Source organism: Oryza sativa, chromosome 12 (genome assembly GCF_034140825.1).
Source record: "Oryza sativa Japonica Group chromosome 12, ASM3414082v1".
NCBI lineage: Eukaryota > Viridiplantae > Streptophyta > Magnoliopsida > Poales > Poaceae > Oryza > Oryza sativa.
The window spans coordinates 15,060,161-15,070,548 of record NC_089046.1 but is presented as its reverse complement, the minus strand read 5'-3'; the positions used below and the strand labels follow the sequence as shown (position 1 = coordinate 15,070,548).

Sequence of the window (10,388 nt, the reverse complement as noted above, 5' to 3'; positions counted from 1 at the left end):
AAATAAACAAAATGAGGATGGTTTGATTATGAGAAATAAAGCTAGACTTGTTGCTCAAGGTTTTACTCAAGTTGAGGGTTTGGATTTTGATGAAACTTTTGCTCCTATTGCTATAATTGAGGCAATTAGACTTTTGTTGGCTTTTGCTGCTTCAAAAGGTTTTAAATTGTATCAAATGGATGTGAAAAGTGCTTTTCTAAATGGTTTTATATAGGAGGAAGTTTATGTCAAACAACCACCAGGTTTTGAAAATCCTGATTTTCCCAACCATGTTTTTAAATTGTCTAAAGCTTTTTATGGCTTTAAACAAGCTCCTAGAGCATGGTTTGATAGGCTTAAGAACTTTTTGCTTGCGAAAGGTTTTTCAATGGGAAAGGTTAACAAAACGCTTTTTGTTCTTAAGCATGGTGATAATCAACTTTTTGTTCAGATTTATGTGGATGATATCATCTTTTGTTGTTCGACTCACGCTTTGGTTGTAGATTTTGAGATGAGCATGATGGGTGAGTTATCGTACTTTTTGGGATTGCAAATTAAGCAAACACCTCAAGGTACTTTTGTGCATCAAACGAAGTATACGGAGGATCTTTTAAGACGGTTCAAGATGGAGAATTGCAAGCCAATTTCAGCACCAATTGGTTCTACAGCTATGTTAGATCCTGATGGAGATGGTGAAGCTGTTGATTAAAAGGAAAATAGAAGTATGATTGGATCTTTGTTGTATCTAACTGCTTCTAGGCCAGACATACAGTTCGTTGTGTGTTTGTGTGCGCGCTTTCAAGCTTCTCCTCGTGCTTCACATCGTCAAGCAGTCAAGCGCATAATGAGGTATTTGAATCATACACTTGAGTTTGGAATTTGGTATTCTACTTCATCTTCTATATGCTTAAGTGGATATTCCGATGCTGATTTTGGGGTTGTAGAATTAATAGGAAAAGTACTAGTGGAACATGTCATTTTCTTGGTACATCATTGATTGCATGGTCTTCTAGGAAACAATCTAGTGTTGCTCAATCAACTGCTGAATCTGAATATGTTGCTGCTACTAGTTGTTTTTCACATATTCTTTGCTTTTATCTACTTTGAAAGATTATGATCTTACTTTTGAGAAAGTACCTCTCTTTTGTGATAATACTAGTGCTATTAACATTGCTAAGAATCATGTTCAACACTCACACACAAAGCACATTGATATTCGTTTTCACTTTTTGAGGGATCATGTTGAGAAGTGAGATGTTGAATTGCAGTTTTTGGACACAAAGTTGCAAATTGCTGATATTTTCACTAAACCTTTGGATTCTAATCGCTTTGCTTTTTTTTGGTGAATTGGGAATAATCCATTCTTTTGGCATGGTTTGAGGGGGAGTTTGTACCTCATGGTTTTATCAAGCAATAATATGACAATGAGAAAAATTCAGAAAAGAGAGCTTTGTTTATACATATGGTATTTTTTTGTGCATGCTAGCAATACTTTGAAGGTTTATTTGTCTTTAGCTTAGCTTGTATGTATTCTAGTCTTTTCATGAGATTTAGATTTTGCTTTTAAGGGAGATGATGCATGACACTTAAATTCTATACTTGAATTAAGCAAATATGCAATGTTGATGCTAGCATATGGTTTGATTTCTAAATGCTCTATATATATGCTTTATTGAATTGTTATTCCTCAAATAGATTTTATTGCTCATTGTGAAAAAGAGAATAAAAATATGAAAAAAAATGAATACTGAATCCTTGGAAACAGTCTTGACGACAATGACGTATTCGATGTGAGCAAAATAATGGGTGCCGAATCCCTGGAAACAGTCTTGACGACAGGGACGCACCCGGAATAAAAGAGAAACATATGAGAAAAAAGGCTCAAGAAAAGAAAAGGTTGAAAAAAAATTCTCTTGGTTATTTTGTGCTAAAGGTTATTTGAGAAAGAGTTATAAAAGCAATAGGTATATGTGTTTAGTGTTTATTCTTCAACCTATGTGCTTGTTAAGATGTTGCATTATAAATCGTATGAAATCATGAATTTTGATTGTTGATTCAAGCTTAATTGTAAAATCTTTGGTTCATGGTTATACTTTAATACATGCTTGTTATATTATAGATGGGCTTATCTTCTTTTTATTGCAACACATGACTTGATATGCTATATGTATGCTAAGCTCTTGTACATTAATGAACATAATTCCTATGTTTGATGAAATCATTGTCAAAAGGGGAGAAGAGATGAGTTTTGAGAAGCAAGGTGAAAATTTTTGAGAAGAGATGAGTTATTGAGAAGAGCATGTTTTTGGTGCATGAGGGAATTTCTTTGTTTTAAAAAGGGGGATGTTTTCTTTTGGATTTTCGAGCACGATGTGTACATTTGTACGAAGTGTGCTTTTTACCACTTTTGTTTTTATTTTTTTTTCGAAACACCAAAACATTTTTTATGGGTTTGCCAATGTGTTTTTGATTATTATATTGTGATGAACAATTGGGCATCGGAGATTATTGGTTTTGTTATTTGGAATTTATTCACGAAGTGGTTTTGGAGATGATTGGATTTACTGGTGATCGCAGGATTCTATCATTTTATGTGACCGGTCAGACCGAGCTGTGTATGCCGGTCATACCGGTGGTACGCGCGCTGTCGGACCGGCCAGCCCGCGGTCTGACCGGCCGACGCTGTGTCAGTTTCGGTTTCGGGTTGTTTGTTTGGATATCTGTGGGGACACCCAATTTAGGTTTGGTGCCACAAAAATCCACTCGTGATCATCCAGGATTTCGATCACGCATAGATTGATATACAGAACAGCTTTCGATTATTTACATTGGTTTGTTCATACAAGCTAATTATACAACTGTTAAAGGGCGAAAATATCCAAACTAAAATATCCTTATTTGAAATACATGAAAATCCAAAGTACTAAACTCCTAAACTTCTTCAATTACTAGAACTACAATTTATAAATTCCAAAGAACTTCAAAGTACTCCACAGGAAAAAGCTCAAGTGTTGACTAGCCTAGAAAAACTCGTCGTTGTCGTAGATCTCGCTTCCTTCTGATCTCCTTGTTAGCACGTTTCCTCTATATGTCAAATTATGCAAGGGTGAGTACTTATGTACTCAGCAAGACATATTATAAATAAGAGTAAATTTCAGAAAACTGCAACTTTAGTCACAAAACTATCAGTTTGCTGCAACATTAGCGACATGTTTCAGTTTGCTGCAACAATAGCGTGGAAAATTATCACAAAACTGCAACTTTTACGTTATATGCTGCTACAGTACATATATGTGACAACTGTAGCTGCATATAACGTAAAAGTTGCAGTTTTGTGATAATTTCCCGTGCTATTGTTGCAGCAAACTGAAACATGTCGCTAAAGTTGCAGCAAACTGATACATTTGTCACTAAAGTTGCAGTTTTCTGAAATTTACTCTATATATAATTAAAGGTGAATAGATATGAATAAATAAACAATAATAAAGTAAAGGAATAATAAAAACCATAAATCATCTTTATCCTCAACATTTTAATTTTAAAACTACTTATACTTCAGAAGTAGGAATCACCCTGATGATACAACTCCAGAACCGGGAGTACGGCACATTCGAATGATTTAATTCACCTCTACAGAGATTGTCCAACTTTACCCACACGATGCCCATAGCTAGCTAGGCTGAGAACAACAGAGCCGTTCGAAGGTCCCACTTACTACTAGTTACTGCACAGTGGGGTTTTGGTTCATCATAGTGGTCGAACTCTTGCCAGGCCTAAGACAAGGTATCTATATCGTCACACTTTCATGAATCCCACTGTTGTGAAACACTGCCCCCTAACTCCTTACGTATGTTCACCCCAACTGCTCATAGAGCCACCCAACAGTCTTTCATATAGTGGGACAATGTACTAGGCTAAGTCCAATTACTTGGTCATGTGGATGGACGCAACTATGTCATTTCCCATGGTGTAAGGGGATAATTATAATCCGGTTAAACCACCCAAAACTTTCCGAACTCCCCACACCAACAAACTTCATCATGTATAACATTCAAAAATACCCATTTTAACCGGATTCCTAAGTTTGTAAAGATGTTTGAATAATAAACCACATAAAATGATGTTCAGTATATCTTTCCATAATCTCATATAACAATGCTTAAAAGCATTAAATATCATTTTAAGCCACCACAATGATGTTATTCATATGATTAACTTATGCATAAAGTAAATATGGGGGTTGATTATTTCATGTGGTAAAAATTTTAATTGTGTCTTGCCTTGTGCCTTAAGATTTCCCACGGCTTCAGCGTAGCCATTTGGGTCCACGTCAGCTCCTTGGATGCCGATAGAACTTGCTGTACGGTCTAACATACGAATACGAAAAAGATAGCAAATAAAGCCTATAAGCAAATTGCTACAAAGAAACGATAAAAACCAAGGAGTAAATAAAATTAGAGCGAGGCGAGAGGAGAAAAGAATGTGTATAGAATAAACTTAATTTTAATTTGAAGGATAAAAGAGAGATGATAGTTTCTATAGGTCGGAAATTGATTAAAATCGAAGAAAGGATAATTTTGGATAGGTGGGGTTTATTTGGTGGATTGGTTTCTAGTCGGTGCTAGGGTAGGGTAGCACGACGGCTAAATATTTGGAGTGGTTAGCCGATGCTAAGGATGGGTAGCATAACGGCTAAATATTTGGCTCGTCTAGTCGATGCTACAGTTAAGCAGCACAACGACTACGGAGTTAAGAAAATTTGTGTTGGTTTGCAAGATGGAGAATGTTACTCTATTGCCGTGAGTGGTAGTAGAGCGGCTAGGATCGCACAAAGCCCAAAGCTAGTGTGCGGCATGTTGTGGAGGTCGAGGGAATAGTAAGGCTCTGACCACTATACGCGTCGAGGCGTGGGGTGCGAAGAGCAACACTTCGACCTTAGGATTAGGTTATGCCGGGTTTTACGACCAACGGTTTGACGTCGGGGTCTGAGCCTACGCAAACGTCTCCATGGAAGGCGTAAAGTTCCCACGATGGCTTTTTGGTGGCTAAAGGATGGTTTAAAAATAAAAAAGAAGTATTTAAATAAATCAAAGGAATTTGAATTCAAAAAGGGTTTTTAAATAGATAGAATTTAAAATGGTATTTAAATAAATAAAGAAAAGATATTTAAAGAAATAATAAAAATATAATTTAATTTGAAAAGGCTTTTTAAGTAAAACAAGAAATTTAAGATTAAAGGGATTTAAGATAAATCAAGTAGGTTTAAATTAAAAATGTTTTTAAATAAAATTTTAAAATAGGAAATTTGGTATCAAAATAAAGGGTTTGAAAATAGATGAATTTAGGTCAAAGAATTTTTCTAATTGGATCAATGGTTGGAGAGATATGGATGCTCAAAGATTGGAACTGGATAAAAGAAAATGGAATTACTTTATAAAAGGTGGGGCCCGCTTGTCATATGTTTCTTCTACCTCTTCTTTTCTTCTCTCTGGCAGCCGAGAGGAAATAGAAGGGAGAGCGAGCGAGGTGCCGGCTCTCTGGTGGCCGGGAGGTAGGAACGCCGGTGGGAGATGGTGTTTCCGAGCAACGCGCACCCGGGGAAAGTGGTGGAAGGCGGAGGGAGAGAGGGAGATGGCCGGAACGGCGGTAGCAAGATCTCAGACCGGCCGATAAGAGAACGTGGTGGTGGCGGTTTATCTCAAGGTGGAGTGATCGGGAAAGGGAAAAGTGGAATCACCTCGACGAGGCGGAGTTGGTGGCGCGAGGGTTTGGCTTGCGAAGCTCCGGTGAGGGAGATCGGCCGGTGGTACTAATGGCCGGACATGGGAGAGAAAGAGAGAAAGAGAGCTTGAGGAGCTCGGTTTATGTGAGGGGGAAGAGGGGACCTCGTCATCCTTTTATAGGCGGCGAGAGGCGGTGGCGTAAGGCGGTTGCGGAGGAAGAAAATAAGGAGAACCCGGCGACGGCGGCGTGGAGAAGTGGAGCACGGCGCCAGCTCTATTCGTTGATTCGGCGGTTCGATTCGGCGGCTGACGTCGGCGGCGTGATGTCGCAGCTGACGTTGGTGACGGATCCTTCGCGTCGAAGGCAAGACGACGGCGGCGGCGCAAAACGGCGGGCGGCATCGGGAAGTGGCGAGACGGCGGCGAAGGCGGCGCCCTGTGCGTGCGCCAAGTGCACCCAGAGGAGGAGGGAGCGGCTCGGCCATGGGCCGATTTGGGCCGGCTCGGCTCGGCTCGGCTGACAGCCCAAGAGGGGGGAAGGAGACATGTAGACTTGTGCTGATTGGGTTAATTGAAGGGAATTCGGCCCAAAATGAATAGGGGTTTTAGGAATTTTGTGTGGAGGGATTTGAAATGGAATTTCAAAGGAGATGAAAACTAAGGGAAAATTTGAATGGAGGGTTTTAATAGATTTAAAAGAGAAATATTTGGGGGTCTTTTGAATAAGGGTTTTAAAGCAAAAGGAGTTTGAAATATTTTTAAAATAAAATCAAAGATATTTATTTTAAGATATAAATTTTGAAAAGGATAAAAATAAAGATTCTCCAATTTTATAGAATTCAATAAGAACCAAATATAAAAGTTGTCACAAAAGATTTTCTTTAATATTTAAAAATGTAAGATTGAAATAATCAAATGGGAGGAAAAGGAACACAAATAATTGATCTTCTAACTTTGGATAAATTTTGGATGACGTCAAAAATAGATGGAGGTAAATAACTAGGATTTTAGCCTCCAAAATATGGGGTATGGATTCTCGATGAAATATTTGTGGCTAAACGAAGTTGGACTTTGAATAGAAGGGATTGGAAATAAGTTTCTTAGCACAAGAGCAATCACTCAATTATTTGTGATAGTATAGTTCTTGTGCCGAGGAGGAAATCAAGCCATAGGAATCAAACAGGCGGCTTGATCAAAATAGGAACTTGACCCTTGAATGTTTTGGATCGATGTAGAGGAAATAAAGGTTTTTGGGGATAGGTTTAGATAGAGGTGTGATCCAAAATAAATTCCAACAAAAAGGGAGTTATACTGGTTTAGTCCAAAGATAAAAATGGTTAATGGGATATAACAGAGAGTCGGGTCAATCGGGGAAGTATTGGCCCAAGCTAAATAATAAACTTTGAAATCTCGAATGGATAATTTAGATAAACGATATTTCAAAGGGGAAATATGTGTGGAAGATAAAACTAGATTTGGTGGTAGTGTGGTAAACTCTAAATAAAAAGGTATTAACTCTAGAGAGATTGATATTTCATGTGCTCTAGAGATGGTTGAGCGGGAATTGAAAGGGTATTTGTTGGAGGTGTTCGGGAATAGATTCAAAGGAAATATAATTTAGAGCCAAAGTTAGATATTACAGAAAACAAATGGAAATGTTTTATAGAATTTAAAAGGGAGCTATTAACTTTGCAAATAAAGTTTAAGTCCAAAATCAAAGGAAAGATTAGAAGCAAGATCACTCCAATGCAAGAATCGAGAAGAGCATGACTTAAAACATTTCGCAAAAAAATTCCCCTGAAATTTTGGGTCCGTTACAATATCCGTGATTATTTCATTATTATGACTTCTAGATGGATACTAAACGTATGTAATACGGTTGTTTGCTACTAATGAATCAAGTTGGAGATAGCTTGGTCTCGGAATATGATTTCTTTGTTTATTTCATGTGTAGGTGACTCGATGTCTCGGGAGAGTATTCGCAGTGATGGACCTGGAATCAGCTTGGGGATAAGACGACGTCCGTGGTGGTCAGAGATCATGCGGGATACTAAGGCTAGAGTTGATGCACGTGGTTGATGGAGATTCCATATGGCATACGATGGAGGTATTGTGTGCGTATGGGATGCGGAGTCGAATTTGGAAGGAGTCCGAATTTGGTACGATTGGTTATGTAAAGTTTTTTTTCTTGTACTAGAGGGTTTCCTAAGGTGTTTAGAACTCTTAGTATGAGTTTGGTTCGTGGCATTAGGCTACCGACCTCATGTATAAATAGAGGGGGAGCGTGAGGCTTCCCGGTATCGCTTTAGAGAGCAATTGAGTTGAGTTTTGAGTTAGGGTTTCGAGTTTAGTCGAATATTTTGTAAGGAGTGCTGTTGGTGCACTTTGTAAACACAGAGAGAATCAATAAAGTCGTCATCCACTTTTAGAGTTCTTCGATTTGTGTTTCACCGGGTTTTGGCGGTCTAACCGGCGATCTACCGGCGGTCAGACCGGCAGCAAGCGGCGATAAGACCGGCGATATACGGGCGGTCAGACCGACGGCATCCGAGCGGTCAGACCGGCAAGACAACTTTGGTCAGACCGATCTCCATCGACTTTGAGGGTAACTTTTATTTCCACTAAAAGTTTTCGGTTTTTGGGTATACCAACCATTCACCCCCCTCTGGTTGGCTTAGTTCTTGTGATTCGATCCTACAGGAAGCAGTCCACGCAGATGCCGCAGGGCGAAGGACAACAGCAGACCCCTGTGATCAGCTAGTTGCGTTGCCGCCGAGCGATGACGTCCCGATGAAGTCTATAGGAGCTCGCGGCTGCATCTTGCCTCGTGTGCTGGTGTCCAAGGGCCGCTAGTTTGGAAGATCAGCAGCGAGATTGTGAGATGTTGCGCCCCTGGGCGGCCAACCACCCTCATGAGAGGCAGTCACGACACCTTCTCGTCCACGTCGCTGCCGCCCTCCGCCGTCAACAGAGGAGCCACGCCGACCGTTTCCTGACTAGAGAACAGCTCACCGGCGTCGTCGAGCGGTTCGACATGGCGAAGGCGAGCACGTCACCGCTTTCCTCGCCTTTCACGGCTTCTTCCCTGGATCTAGATGGAACAGGATTTGGGGGAGAAGATGACAGGAAACTCGGTGGCAATGCCGTGGTTCAAATCTTAGAAAGTTTCAGTGGCACCCACAAGGTTTCACGAATAGTAATTGCCTTTTTCTAATACGGCAAATTTACAATGCCATTAATTGAATTTAGTGTTTTATGTATTGTTAGGCATTTACATATTTTCAAAATAAGGAGTATTGTCATATGCTACATATATTTACACAAACGTTAAATTTTCAGATGATGATCCCTTGAGAACATAGCTAGATGTGGTTACTTGTGCCTAGGGATGAAACTGGTTCGGATAGTTTCCTTCCGTTCGGACCAATTTTTGGATACGGCAAAATTCGGTCGGAACTATCCGGAAATTTTCGGATTCGGAAACGAATACGGATTTTTTTCTCGGATACGAAAATAAATACAGTAAGGGTGATATTCGACGGAAACGGAAAACGGTCGGAAACTATCCAGAAATTTTTCCCGGATATCCGGAGTCCTTCATCAACCATTCATCAGAATCAGCCCAAAGAGCCCAACCCAGCCCAACTACGTGTGTACTGTACTATTGTGTTATGCAAATCCTAGCTAGCTAGCAACAACCAACAGGCAACAGGCAGCCGAGCCAGCCGACTACTCCCATTCCCCGATTTCCCCCGACCCCCACGCATCCCGGCCGGCGGCCGCCGCCGCCGCCTCACCCCTTCGCCGCCGCGTCCTCACCCCTTCGCCGCCGCCTCCGCCACCTCACCTCTTTGCCGCCGCCGCCGCCGCCTCGCCCCTTCGCCACAGCCGCCGCCTCTTCGTCGGCGTCGTCGCGTCGGCCAACAGCCGCCTCCTCTTCGCCGGCGTCGTCGCATCGCCGTATCACCGCCACTGCCGGTCTGCCGCATCATCGTCTCGCCGTAGGCCCGTAAGCAGGTTCGTCGGAGTGCATTTCATTTGGAAAGCTAGTTGTGCTCCTCATTCACATCGAGTTGTGCTGTTGTGGTGCTCCTTATTCATTTGTTTTTTTTTTTTTTGCATGTGTGGTAGATCTGTGAATCTGTGATGAATTCCTCTCATGCAAGTAGCAGCAGCTTCAGCTTGTGCAGTGCGAGTGTAGCAGCTTTGCCAACAAACCTAACACCATCTGAGCCGACGCAAGTAGCTGATGCCAACCCACAACCACAAGTGTCTGATGCAGGTGCCATTGCAGCAAGTTTGTGGATGTTTCTCGTTATAGTATTATTAATTGTTGATCTTTGCAAATGTAACATGCTCTATTAGAAAAAACAAGAAGTTATATTTCTTTATTGATTTGTGAAGGTCAGTTTGAGGGGGTTTTATGTTCCGATTAATATTCGTTACCGTATTCGTTTCGATTCGTATTCGCTCCGTATCTGTATTCGATAATATTCGATTCCGTTTTCGTATCCGGGTTTCCGATTCCGGTTTCGATTCCGAGAAAAAATATGAAAACGAATATGATAAAGGTAGTTTCCGACCGTATCCGATCCGTTTTCATCCCTACTTGTGCCTTCTGATTTGAGACATGATCAGCAAAGAATTTGGTATGAAGCTGGTTATCGGTAATAGGACTGCACCCAA

General features: G+C 40.8%; 1 long non-coding RNA gene across 1 annotated transcript; it reads left to right on the top strand.

Moving 5' to 3' along the window:
- The first annotated feature begins 9,392 nt into the window (after positions 1-9,392).
- LOC107279736 (uncharacterized) lies at positions 9,393-10,164 on the top strand. The gene is made up of 2 exons (XR_001542042.3): positions 9,393-9,719; positions 9,834-10,164. It is a non-coding gene; the product is annotated as an uncharacterized lncRNA (long non-coding RNA).
- Positions 10,165-10,388: the final 224 nt, after the last annotated feature.